The 12,980-nt window shown below is 32.9% G+C and overlaps 7 non-coding genes across 7 annotated transcripts; all 7 read left to right on the forward strand.

Moving 5' to 3' along the window:
• The first annotated feature begins 248 nt into the window (after positions 1 to 248).
• Positions 249 to 320, forward strand: TRNAG-UCC (transfer RNA glycine (anticodon UCC)). Its single transcript has one exon. It is a non-coding gene; the product is annotated as a tRNA-Gly (tRNA).
• A 1,486-nt stretch (positions 321 to 1,806) lies between these two features.
• Positions 1,807 to 1,878, forward strand: TRNAG-UCC (transfer RNA glycine (anticodon UCC)). Its single transcript has one exon. It is a non-coding gene; the product is annotated as a tRNA-Gly (tRNA).
• Positions 1,879 to 3,364: 1,486 nt separating this feature from the next.
• TRNAG-UCC (transfer RNA glycine (anticodon UCC)) lies at positions 3,365 to 3,436 on the forward strand. The gene has a single exon. It is a non-coding gene; the product is annotated as a tRNA-Gly (tRNA).
• Positions 3,437 to 7,318: 3,882 nt separating this feature from the next.
• TRNAG-UCC (transfer RNA glycine (anticodon UCC)) lies at positions 7,319 to 7,390 on the forward strand. Its single transcript has one exon. It is a non-coding gene; the product is annotated as a tRNA-Gly (tRNA).
• Positions 7,391 to 8,876: 1,486 nt separating this feature from the next.
• TRNAG-UCC (transfer RNA glycine (anticodon UCC)) lies at positions 8,877 to 8,948 on the forward strand. The gene has a single exon. It is a non-coding gene; the product is annotated as a tRNA-Gly (tRNA).
• Positions 8,949 to 10,434: 1,486 nt separating this feature from the next.
• TRNAG-UCC (transfer RNA glycine (anticodon UCC)) lies at positions 10,435 to 10,506 on the forward strand. Its single transcript has one exon. It is a non-coding gene; the product is annotated as a tRNA-Gly (tRNA).
• A 1,461-nt stretch (positions 10,507 to 11,967) lies between these two features.
• TRNAG-UCC (transfer RNA glycine (anticodon UCC)) lies at positions 11,968 to 12,039 on the forward strand. Its single transcript has one exon. It is a non-coding gene; the product is annotated as a tRNA-Gly (tRNA).
• Positions 12,040 to 12,980: the final 941 nt, after the last annotated feature.

The following is a 12,980-nucleotide window of genomic DNA, read 5'->3' on the forward strand; positions in this document are numbered from 1 at the left end:
TATCTGCTTTAACATTTGATTCAAATTCTCTTTTCCAAAAGTGCCAAAAAGTGGACTTCAGTGGACATCATGTTTATTTATTCATTTGCATTTTTAACCTAATTTGTGCATTGTATTAATATTTTCCATCATCAAAAGAAGTGCATTGCAGTCAATTAATGGATTAACAGTGTAGAGCATTGAAATCATACAATCAGGTGTTGTGGCTTACAGATTTGACTAACAAATGCCCTTTTGAAAACCAGGAAGCGTTGGTGGTATAGTGGTGAGCATAGCTGCCTTCCAAGCAGTTGACCCGGGTTCGATTCCCGGCCAACACATAGTTTGTATTCAATTTTTAAGATCATAAACTCCTTAGAGAATTATTCTTGTTTTGAAGGAATTAGGAATACACTGACCAAGAAATGCCCTTTCAAAAAACGGGAAGCTTTGTTGGTATGTGTCGCACTGGCCAAAGCATGATTTTTCTTGTTTATTCTTTTCATTTTTTAAGATCATAAGCTCCTTAGAGAATGTTTCTTGTTTTGAAGAAATCAGGAATACACTGACCAAGAAATGCCCTTTCAACAAATGGGAAGCTTTGTTGGTATGTGTAGCACTTATGGGGTATGGACAGAGTCATGGCTTTGTCATTCACAGAATACTAGATTTATGGCATCTTAAAAATATCCAGCTCTGAATAGTCTTATGTAAATTAGGCTATTAAATATATTTTCCTATTATCTGCTTTAGCATGTGATTCAAATTCTCTTTTCCAAAAGTGCCAAAAAGTGGACTTCAGTGGACATCATGTTTATTTATTCATTTACATTTTAAACCTATTTTGTGCATTGTATTAATATTTTCCATCATCAAAAGAAGTGCATTGCAGTCAATTACTGGATTATCAGTGTATTCTTTTCATTTTTTAAGATCATAAGCTCCTTACAGAATGTTTCTTGTTTTGAAGAAATCAGGAATACACTGACCAAGAAATGCCCTTTCAACAAATGGGAAGCTTTCTTGGTATGTGTAGCACTTATGGGGTATGGACAGAGTCATGGCTTTGTCATTCACAGAATACTAGATTTATGGCATCTTAAAAATATCCAACTCTGAATAGTCTTATGTAAATTAGGCTATTAAATATATTTTCCTATTATCTGCTTTAACATTTGATTCAAATTCTCTTTTCCAAAAGTGCCAAAAAGTGGACTTCAGTGGACATCATGTTTATTTATTCATTTACATTTTAAACCTATTTTGTGCATTGTATTAATATTTTCCATCATCAAAAGAAGTGCATTGCAGTCAATTACTGGATTAACAGTGTATTCTTTTCATTTTTTAAGATCATAAGCTCCTTAGAGAATGTTTCTTGTTTTGAAGAAATCAGGAATACACTGACCAAGAAATGCCCTTTCAACAAATGGGAAGCTTTCTTGGTATGTGTAGCACTTATGGGGTATGGACAGAGTCATGGCTTTGTCATTCACAGAATACTAGATTTATGGCATCTTAAAAATATCCAACTCTAAATAGTCTTATGTAAATTAGGCTATTAAATATATTTTCCTATTATCTGCTTTAACATTTGATTCAAATTCTCTTTTCCAAAAGTGCCAAAAAGTGGACTTCAGTGGACATCATGTTTATTTATTCATTTGCATTTTTAACCTAATTTGTGCATTGTATTAATATTTTCCATCATCAAAAGAAGTGCATTGCAGTCAATTAATGGATTAACAGTGTAGAGCATTGAAATCATACAATCAGGTGTTGTGGCTTACAGATTTGACTAACAAATGCCCTTTTGAAAACCAGGAAGCGTTGGTGGTATAGTGGTGAGCATAGCTGCCTTCCAAGCAGTTGACCCGGGTTCGATTCCCGGCCAACGCATAGTTTGTATTCAATTTTTAAGATCATAAACTCCTTAGAGAATTATTCTTGTTTTGAAGGAATTAGGAATACACTGATCAAGAAATGCCCTTTCAAAAAAAGGGAAGCTTTGTTGGTATGTGTAGCACTGGCCAACGCATGATTTTTCTTGTGCATTCTTTTCATTTTTTAAGATCATAAGCTCCTTAGAGAATGTTTCTTGTTTTGAAGAAATCAGGAATACACTGACCAAGAAATGCCCTTTCAACAAATGGGAAGCTTTGTTGGTATGTGTAGCACTTATGGGATATGGACAGAGTCATGGCTTTGTCATTCACAGAATACTAGATTTATGGCATCTTAAAAATATCCAGCTCTGAATAGTCTTATGTAAATTAGGCTATTAAATATATTTTCCTATTATCTGCTTTAGCATGTGATTCAAATTCTCTTTTCCAAAAGTGCCAAAAAGTGGACTTCAGTGGACATCATGTTTATTTATTCATTTACATTTTAAACCTATTTTGTGCATTGTATTAATATTTTCCATCATCAAAAGAAGTGCATTGCAGTCAATTACTGGATTATCAGTGTATTCTTTTCATTTTTTAAGATCATAAGCTCCTTACAGAATGTTTCTTATTTTGAAGAAATCAGGAATACACTGACCAAGAAATGCCCTTTCAACAAATGGGAAGCTTTCTTGGTATGTGTAGCACTTATGGGGTATGGACAGAGTCATGGCTTTGTCATTCACAGAATACTAGATTTATGGCATCTTAAAAATATCCAACTCTGAATAGTCTTATGTAAATTAGGCTATTAAATATATTTTCCTATTATCTGCTTTAACATTTGATTCAAATTCTCTTTTCCAAAAGTGCCAAAAAGTGGACTTCAGTGGACATCATGTTTATTTATTCATTTACATTTTAAACCTATTTTGTGCATTGTATTAATATTTTCCATCATCAAAAGAAGTGCATTGCAGTCAATTACTGGATTAACAGTGTATTCTTTTCATTTTTTAAGATCATAAGCTCCTTAGAGAATGTTTCTTGTTTTGAAGAAATCAGGAATACACTGACCAAGAAATGCCCTTTCAACAAATGGGAAGCTTTCTTGGTATGTGTAGCACTTATGGGGTATGGACAGAGTCATGGCTTTGTCATTCACAGAATACTAGATTTATGGCATCTTAAAAATATCCAACTCTAAATAGTCTTATGTAAATTAGGCTATTAAATATATTTTCCTATTATCTGCTTTAACATTTGATTCAAATTCTCTTTTCCAAAAGTGCCAAAAAGTGGACTTCAGTGGACATCATGTTTATTTATTCATTTGCATTTTTAACCTAATTTGTGCATTGTATTAATATTTTCCATCATCAAAAGAAGTGCATTGCAGTCAATTAATGGATTAACAGTGTAGAACATTGAAATCATACAATCAGGTGTTGTGGCTTACAGATTTGACTAACAAATGCCCTTTTGAAAACCAGGAAGCGTTGGTGGTATAGTGGTGAGCATAGCTGCCTTCCAAGCAGTTGACCCGGGTTCGATTCCCGGCCAACACATAGTTTGTATTCAATTTTTAAGATCATAAACTCCTTAGAGAATTATTCTTGTTTTGAAGGAATTAGGAATACACTGACCAAGAAATGCCCTTTCAAAAAACGGGAAGCTTTGTTGGTATGTGTCGCACTGGCCAAAGCATGATTTTTCTTGTTTATTCTTTTCATTTTTTAAGATCATAAGCTCCTTAGAGAATGTTTCTTGTTTTGAAGAAATCAGGAATACACTGACCAAGAAATGCCCTTTCAACAAATGGGAAGCTTTGTTGGTATGTGTAGCACTTATGGGGTATGGACAGAGTCATGGCTTTGTCATTCACAGAATACTAGATTTATGGCATCTTAAAAATATCCAGCTCTGAATAGTCTTATGTAAATTAGGCTATTAAATATATTTTCCTATTATCTGCTTTAGCATGTGATTCAAATTCTCTTTTCCAAAAGTGCCAAAAAGTGGACTTCAGTGGACATCATGTTTATTTATTCATTTACATTTTAAACCTATTTTGTGCATTGTATTAATATTTTCCATCATCAAAAGAAGTGCATTGCAGTCAATTACTGGATTATCAGTGTATTCTTTTCATTTTTTAAGATCATAAGCTCCTTACAGAATGTTTCTTGTTTTGAAGAAATCAGGAATACACTGACCAAGAAATGCCCTTTCAACAAATGGGAAGCTTTCTTGGTATGTGTAGCACTTATGGGGTATGGACAGAGTCATGGCTTTGTCATTCACAGAATACTAGATTTATGGCATCTTAAAAATATCCAACTCTGAATAGTCTTATGTAAATTAGGCTATTAAATATATTTTCCTATTATCTGCTTTAACATTTGATTCAAATTCTCTTTTCCAAAAGTGCCAAAAAGTGGACTTCAGTGGACATCATGTTTATTTATTCATTTACATTTTAAACCTATTTTGTGCATTGTATTAATATTTTCCATCATCAAAAGAAGTGCATTGCAGTCAATTACTGGATTAACAGTGTATTCTTTTCATTTTTTAAGATCATAAGCTCCTTAGAGAATGTTTCTTGTTTTGAAGAAATCAGGAATACACTGACCAAGAAATGCCCTTTCAACAAATGGGAAGCTTTCTTGGTATGTGTAGCACTTATGGGGTATGGACAGAGTCATGGCTTTGTCATTCACAGAATACTAGATTTATGGCATCTTAAAAATATCCAACTCTAAATAGTCTTATGTAAATTAGGCTATTAAATATATTTTCCTATTATCTGCTTTAACATTTGATTCAAATTCTCTTTTCCAAAAGTGCCAAAAAGTGGACTTCAGTGGACATCATGTTTATTTATTCATTTGCATTTTTAACCTAATTTGTGCATTGTATTAATATTTTCCATCATCAAAAGAAGTGCATTGCAGTCAATTAATGGATTAACAGTGTAGAGCATTGAAATCATACAATCAGGTGTTGTGGCTTACAGATTTGACTAACAAATGCCCTTTTGAAAACCAGGAAGCGTTGGTGGTATAGTGGTGAGCATAGCTGCCTTCCAAGCAGTTGACCCGATTTCGATTCCCGGCCAACGCATAGTTTGTATTCAATTTTTAAGATCATAAACTCCTTAGAGAATTATTCTTGTTTTGAAGGAATTAGGAATACACTGACCAAGAAATGCCCTTTCAAAAAACGGGAAGCTTTGTTGGTATGTGTCGCACTGGCCAAAGCATGATTTTTCTTGTGTATTCTTTTCATTTTTTAAGATCATAAGCTCCTTAGAGAATGTTTCTTGTTTTGAAGAAATCAGGAATACACTGACCAAGAAATGCCCTTTCAACAAATGGGAAACTTTGTTGGTATGTGTAGCACTTATGGGGTATGGACAGAGTCATGGCTTTGTCATTCACAGAATACTAGATTTATGGCATCTTAAAAATATCCAGCTCTGAATAGTCTTATGTAAATTAGGCTATTAAATATATTTTCCTATTATCTGCTTTAGCATGTGATTCAAATTCTCTTTTCCAAAAGTGCCAAAAAGTGGACTTCAGTGGACATCATGTTTATTTATTCATTTACATTTTAAACCTATTTTGTGCATTGTATTAATATTTTCCATCATCAAAAGAAGTGCATTGCAGTCAATTACTGGATTATCAGTGTATTCTTTTCATTTTTTAAGATCATAAGCTCCTTACAGAATGTTTCTTGTTTTGAAGAAATCAGGAATACACTGACCAAGAAATGCCCTTTCAACAAATGGGAAGCTTTCTTGGTATGTGTAGCACTTATGGGGTATGGACAGAGTCATGGCTTTGTCATTCACAGAATACTAGATTTATGGCATCTTAAAAATATCCAACTCTGAATAGTCTTATGTAAATTAGGCTATTAAATATATTTTCCTATTATCTGCTTTAACATTTGATTCAAATTCTCTTTTCCAAAAGTGCCAAAAAGTGGACTTCAGTGGACATCATGTTTATTTATTCATTTACATTTTAAACCTATTTTGTGCATTGTATTAATATTTTCCATCATCAAAAGAAGTGCATTGCAGTCAATTACTGGATTAACAGTGTATTCTTTTCATTTTTTAAGATCATAAGCTCCTTAGAGAATGTTTCTTGTTTTGAAGAAATCAGGAATACACTGACCAAGAAATGCCCTTTCAACAAATGGGAAGCTTTCTTGGTATGTGTAGCACTTATGGGGTATGGACAGAGTCATGGCTTTGTCATTCACAGAATACTAGATTTATGGCATCTTAAAAATATCCAACTCTAAATAGTCTTATGTAAATTAGGCTATTAAATATATTTTCCTATTATCTGCTTTAACATTTGATTCAAATTCTCTTTTCCAAAAGTGCCAAAAAGTGGACTTCAGTGGACATCATGTTTATTTATTCATTTACATTTTAAACCTATTTTGTGCATTGTATTAATATTTTCCATCATCAAAAGAAGTGCATTGCAGTCAATTACTGGATTATCAGTGTATTCTTTTCATTTTTTAAGATCATAAGTTCCTTACAGAATGTTTCTTGTTTTGAAGAAATCAGGAATACACTGACCAAGAAATGCCCTTTCAACAAATGGGAAGCTTTCTTGGTATGTGTAGCACTTATGGGGTATGGACAGAGTCATGGCTTTGTCATTCACAGAATACTAGATTTATGGCATCTTAAAAATATCCAACTCTGAATAGTCTTATGTAAATTAGGCTATTAAATATATTTTCCTATTATCTGCTTTAACATTTGATTCAAATTCTCTTTTCCAAAAGTGCCAAAAAGTGGACTTCAGTGGACATCATGTTTATTTATTCATTTACATTTTAAACCTATTTTGTGCATTGTATTAATATTTTCCATCATCAAAAGAAGTGTATTGCAGTCAATTACTGGATTAACAGTGTATTCTTTTCATTTTTTAAGATCATAAGCTCCTTAGAGAATGTTTCTTGTTTTGAAGAAATCAGGAATACACTGACCAAGAAATGCCCTTTCAACAAATGGGAAGCTTTCTTGGTATGTGTAGCACTTATGGGGTATGGACAGAGTCATGGCTTTGTCATTCACAGAATACTAGATTTATGGCATCTTAAAAATATCCAACTCTAAATAGTCTTATGTAAATTAGGCTATTAAATATATTTTCCTATTATCTGCTTTAACATTTGATTCAAATTCTCTTTTCCAAAAGTGCCAAAAAGTGGACTTCAGTGGACATCATGTTTATTTATTCATTTGCATTTTTAACCTAATTTGTGCATTGTATTAATATTTTCCATCATCAAAAGAAGTGCATTGCAGTCAATTAATGGATTAACAGTGTAGAGCATTGAAATCATACAATCAGGTGTTGTGGCTTACAGATTTGACTAACAAATGCCCTTTTGAAAACCAGGAAGCGTTGGTGGTATAGTGGTGAGCATAGCTGCCTTCCAAGCAGTTGACCCGGGTTCGATTCCCGGCCAACACATAGTTTGTATTCAATTTTTAAGATCATAAACTCCTTAGAGAATTATTCTTGTTTTGAAGGAATTAGGAATACACTGACCAAGAAATGCCCTTTCAAAAAACGGGAAGCTTTGTTGGTATGTGTCGCACTGGCCAAAGCATGATTTTTCTTGTTTATTCTTTTCATTTTTTAAGATCATAAGCTCCTTAGAGAATGTTTCTTGTTTTGAAGAAATCAGGAATACACTGACCAAGAAATGCCCTTTCAACAAATGGGAAGCTTTGTTGGTATGTGTAGCACTTATGGGGTATGGACAGAGTCATGGCTTTGTCATTCACAGAATACTAGATTTATGGCATCTTAAAAATATCCAGCTCTGAATAGTCTTATGTAAATTAGGCTATTAAATATATTTTCCTATTATCTGCTTTAGCATGTGATTCAAATTCTCTTTTCCAAAAGTGCCAAAAAGTGGACTTCAGTGGACATCATGTTTATTTATTCATTTACATTTTAAACCTATTTTGTGCATTGTATTAATATTTTCCATCATCAAAAGAAGTGCATTGCAGTCAATTACTGGATTATCAGTGTATTCTTTTCATTTTTTAAGATCATAAGCTCCTTACAGAATGTTTCTTGTTTTGAAGAAATCAGGAATACACTGACCAAGAAATGCCCTTTCAACAAATGGGAAGCTTTCTTGGTATGTGTAGCACTTATGGGGTATGGACAGAGTCATGGCTTTGTCATTCACAGAATACTAGATTTATGGCATCTTAAAAATATCCAACTCTGAATAGTCTTATGTAAATTAGGCTATTAAATATATTTTCCTATTATCTGCTTTAACATTTGATTCAAATTCTCTTTTCCAAAAGTGCCAAAAAGTGGACTTCAGTGGACATCATGTTTATTTATTCATTTACATTTTAAACCTATTTTGTGCATTGTATTAATATTTTCCATCATCAAAAGAAGTGCATTGCAGTCAATTACTGGATTAACAGTGTATTCTTTTCATTTTTTAAGATCATAAGCTCCTTAGAGAATGTTTCTTGTTTTGAAGAAATCAGGAATACACTGACCAAGAAATGCCCTTTCAACAAATGGGAAGCTTTCTTGGTATGTGTAGCACTTATGGGGTATGGACAGAGTCATGGCTTTGTCATTCACAGAATACTAGATTTATGGCATCTTAAAAATATCCAACTCTAAATAGTCTTATGTAAATTAGGCTATTAAATATATTTTCCTATTATCTGCTTTAACATTTGATTCAAATTCTCTTTTCCAAAAGTGCCAAAAAGTGGACTTCAGTGGACATCATGTTTATTTATTCATTTGCATTTTTAACCTAATTTGTGCATTGTATTAATATTTTCCATCATCAAAAGAAGTGCATTGCAGTCAATTAATGGATTAACAGTGTAGAGCATTGAAATCATACAATCAGGTGTTGTGGCTTACAGATTTGACTAACAAATGCCCTTTTGAAAACCAGGAAGCGTTGGTGGTATAGTGGTGAGCATAGCTGCCTTCCAAGCAGTTGACCCAGGTTCGATTCCCGGCCAACGCATAGTTTGTATTCAATTTTTAAGATCATAAACTCCTTAGAGAATTATTCTTGTTTTGAAGGAATTAGGAATACACTGATCAAGATATGCCCTTTCAAAAAAAGGGAAGCTTTGTTGGTATGTGTAGCACTGGCCAACGCATGATTTTTCTTGTGCATTCTTTTCATTTTTTAAGATCATAAGCTCCTTAGAGAATGTTTCTTGTTTTGAAGAAATCAGGAATACACTGACCAAGAAATGCCCTTTCAACAAATGGGAAGCTTTGTTGGTATGTGTAGCACTTATGGGATATGGACAGAGTCATGGCTTTGTCATTCACAGAATACTAGATTTATGGCATCTTAAAAATATCCAGCTCTGAATAGTCTTATGTAAATTAGGCTATTAAATATATTTTCCTATTATCTGCTTTAGCATGTGATTCAAATTCTCTTTTCCAAAAGTGCCAAAAAGTGGACTTCAGTGGACATCATGTTTATTTATTCATTTACATTTTAAACCTATTTTGTGCATTGTATTAATATTTTCCATCATCAAAAGAAGTGCATTGCAGTCAATTACTGGATTATCAGTGTATTCTTTTCATTTTTTAAGATCATAAGCTCCTTACAGAATGTTTCTTATTTTGAAGAAATCAGGAATACACTGACCAAGAAATGCCCTTTCAACAAATGGGAAGCTTTCTTGGTATGTGTAGCACTTATGGGGTATGGACAGAGTCATGGCTTTGTCATTCACAGAATACTAGATTTATGGCATCTTAAAAATATCCAACTCTGAATAGTCTTATGTAAATTAGGCTATTAAATATATTTTCCTATTATCTGCTTTAACATTTGATTCAAATTCTCTTTTCCAAAAGTGCCAAAAAGTGGACTTCAGTGGACATCATGTTTATTTATTCATTTACATTTTAAACCTATTTTGTGCATTGTATTAATATTTTCCATCATCAAAAGAAGTGCATTGCAGTCAATTACTGGATTAACAGTGTATTCTTTTCATTTTTTAAGATCATAAGCTCCTTAGAGAATGTTTCTTGTTTTGAAGAAATCAGGAATACACTGACCAAGAAATGCCCTTTCAACAAATGGGAAGCTTTCTTGGTATGTGTAGCACTTATGGGGTATGGACAGAGTCATGGCTTTGTCATTCACAGAATACTAGATTTATGGCATCTTAAAAATATCCAACTCTAAATAGTCTTATGTAAATTAGGCTATTAAATATATTTTCCTATTATCTGCTTTAACATTTGATTCAAATTCTCTTTTCCAAAAGTGCCAAAAAGTGGACTTCAGTGGACATCATGTTTATTTATTCATTTGCATTTTTAACCTAATTTGTGCATTGTATTAATATTTTCCATCATCAAAAGAAGTGCATTGCAGTCAATTAATGGATTAACAGTGTAGAGCATTGAAATCATACAATCAGGTGTTGTGGCTTACAGATTTGACTAACAAATGCCCTTTTGAAAACCAGGAAGCGTTGGTGGTATAGTGGTGAGCATAGCTGCCTTCCAAGCAGTTGACCCGGGTTCGATTCCCGGCCAACGCATAGTTTGTATTCAATTTTTAACCTAATTTACCTAATTAACCTAATACACTGATCAAGAAATGCCCTTTCAAAAAAAGGGAAGCTTTGTTGGTATGTGTAGCACTGGCCAACGCATGATTTTTCTTGTGCATTCTTTTCATTTTTTAAGATCATAAGCTCCTTAGAGAATGTTTCTTGTTTTGAAGAAATCAGGAATACACTGACCAAGAAATGCCCTTTCAACAAATGGGAAGCTTTGTTGGTATGTGTAGCACTTATGGGATATGGACAGAGTCATGGCTTTGTCATTCACAGAATACTAGATTTATGGCATCTTAAAAATATCCAGCTCTGAATAGTCTTATGTAAATTAGGCTATTAAATATATTTTCCTATTATCTGCTTTAGCATGTGATTCAAATTCTCTTTTCCAAAAGTGCCAAAAAGTGGACTTCAGTGGACATCATGTTTATTTATTCATTTACATTTTAAACCTATTTTGTGCATTGTATTAATATTTTCCATCATCAAAAGAAGTGCATTGCAGTCAATTACTGGATTATCAGTGTATTCTTTTCATTTTTTAAGATCATAAGCTCCTTACAGAATGTTTCTTATTTTGAAGAAATCAGGAATACACTGACCAAGAAATGCCCTTTCAACAAATGGGAAGCTTTCTTGGTATGTGTAGCACTTATGGGGTATGGACAGAGTCATGGCTTTGTCATTCACAGAATACTAGATTTATGGCATCTTAAAAATATCCAACTCTGAATAGTCTTATGTAAATTAGGCTATTAAATATATTTTCCTATTATCTGCTTTAACATTTGATTCAAATTCTCTTTTCCAAAAGTGCCAAAAAGTGGACTTCAGTGGACATCATGTTTATTTATTCATTTACATTTTAAACCTATTTTGTGCATTGTATTAATATTTTCCATCATCAAAAGAAGTGCATTGCAGTCAATTACTGGATTAACAGTGTATTCTTTTCATTTTTTAAGATCATAAGCTCCTTAGAGAATGTTTCTTGTTTTGAAGAAATCAGGAATACACTGACCAAGAAATGCCCTTTCAACAAATGGGAAGCTTTCTTGGTATGTGTAGCACTTATGGGGTATGGACAGAGTCATGGCTTTGTCATTCACAGAATACTAGATTTATGGCATCTTAAAAATATCCAACTCTAAATAGTCTTATGTAAATTAGGCTATTAAATATATTTTCCTATTATCTGCTTTAACATTTGATTCAAATTCTCTTTTCCAAAAGTGCCAAAAAGTGGACTTCAGTGGACATCATGTTTATTTATTCATTTGCATTTTTAACCTAATTTGTGCATTGTATTAATATTTTCCATCATCAAAAGAAGTGCATTGCAGTCAATTAATGGATTAACAGTGTAGAGCATTGAAATCATACAATCAGGTGTTGTGGCTTACAGATTTGACTAACAAATGCCCTTTTGAAAACCAGGAAGCGTTGGTGGTATAGTGGTGAGCATAGCTGCCTTCCAAGCAGTTGACCCGGGTTCGATTCCCGGCCAACGCATAGTTTGTATTCAATTTTTAAGATCATAAACTCCTTAGAGAATTATTCTTGTTTTGAAGGAATTAGGAATACACTGATCAAGAAATGCCCTTTCAAAAAAAGGGAAGCTTTGTTGGTATGTGTAGCACTGGCCAACGCATGATTTTTCTTGTGCATTCTTTTCATTTTTTAAGATCATAAGCTCCTTAGAGAATGTTTCTTGTTTTGAAGAAATCAGGAATACACTGACCAAGAAATGCCCTTTCAACAAATGGGAAGCTTTGTTGGTATGTGTAGCACTTATGGGATATGGACAGAGTCATGGCTTTGTCATTCACAGAATACTAGATTTATGGCATCTTAAAAATATCCAGCTCTGAATAGTCTTATGTAAATTAGGCTATTAAATATATTTTCCTATTATCTGCTTTAGCATGTGATTCAAATTCTCTTTTCCAAAAGTGCCAAAAAGTGGACTTCAGTGGACATCATGTTTATTTATTCATTTACATTTTAAACCTATTTTGTGCATTGTATTAATATTTTCCATCATCAAAAGAAGTGCATTGCAGTCAATTACTGGATTATCAGTGTATTCTTTTCATTTTTTAAGATCATAAGCTCCTTACAGAATGTTTCTTATTTTGAAGAAATCAGGAATACACTGACCAAGAAATGCCCTTTCAACAAATGGGAAGCTTTCTTGGTATGTGTAGCACTTATGGGGTATGGACAGAGTCATGGCTTTGTCATTCACAGAATACTAGATTTATGGCATCTTAAAAATATCCAACTCTGAATAGTCTTATGTAAATTAGGCTATTAAATATATTTTCCTATTATCTGCTTTAACATTTGATTCAAATTCTCTTTTCCAAAAGTGCCAAAAAGTGGACTTCAGTGGACATCATGTTTATTTATTCATTTACATTTTAAACCTATTTTGTGCATTGTATTAATAT

Source organism: Taudactylus pleione, unplaced genomic scaffold, assembly GCF_031769625.1.
Source record: "Taudactylus pleione unplaced genomic scaffold, aTauple2 ptg000467l, whole genome shotgun sequence".
In the NCBI taxonomy this organism is placed as follows: Eukaryota; Metazoa; Chordata; class Amphibia; order Anura; family Myobatrachidae; genus Taudactylus; species Taudactylus pleione.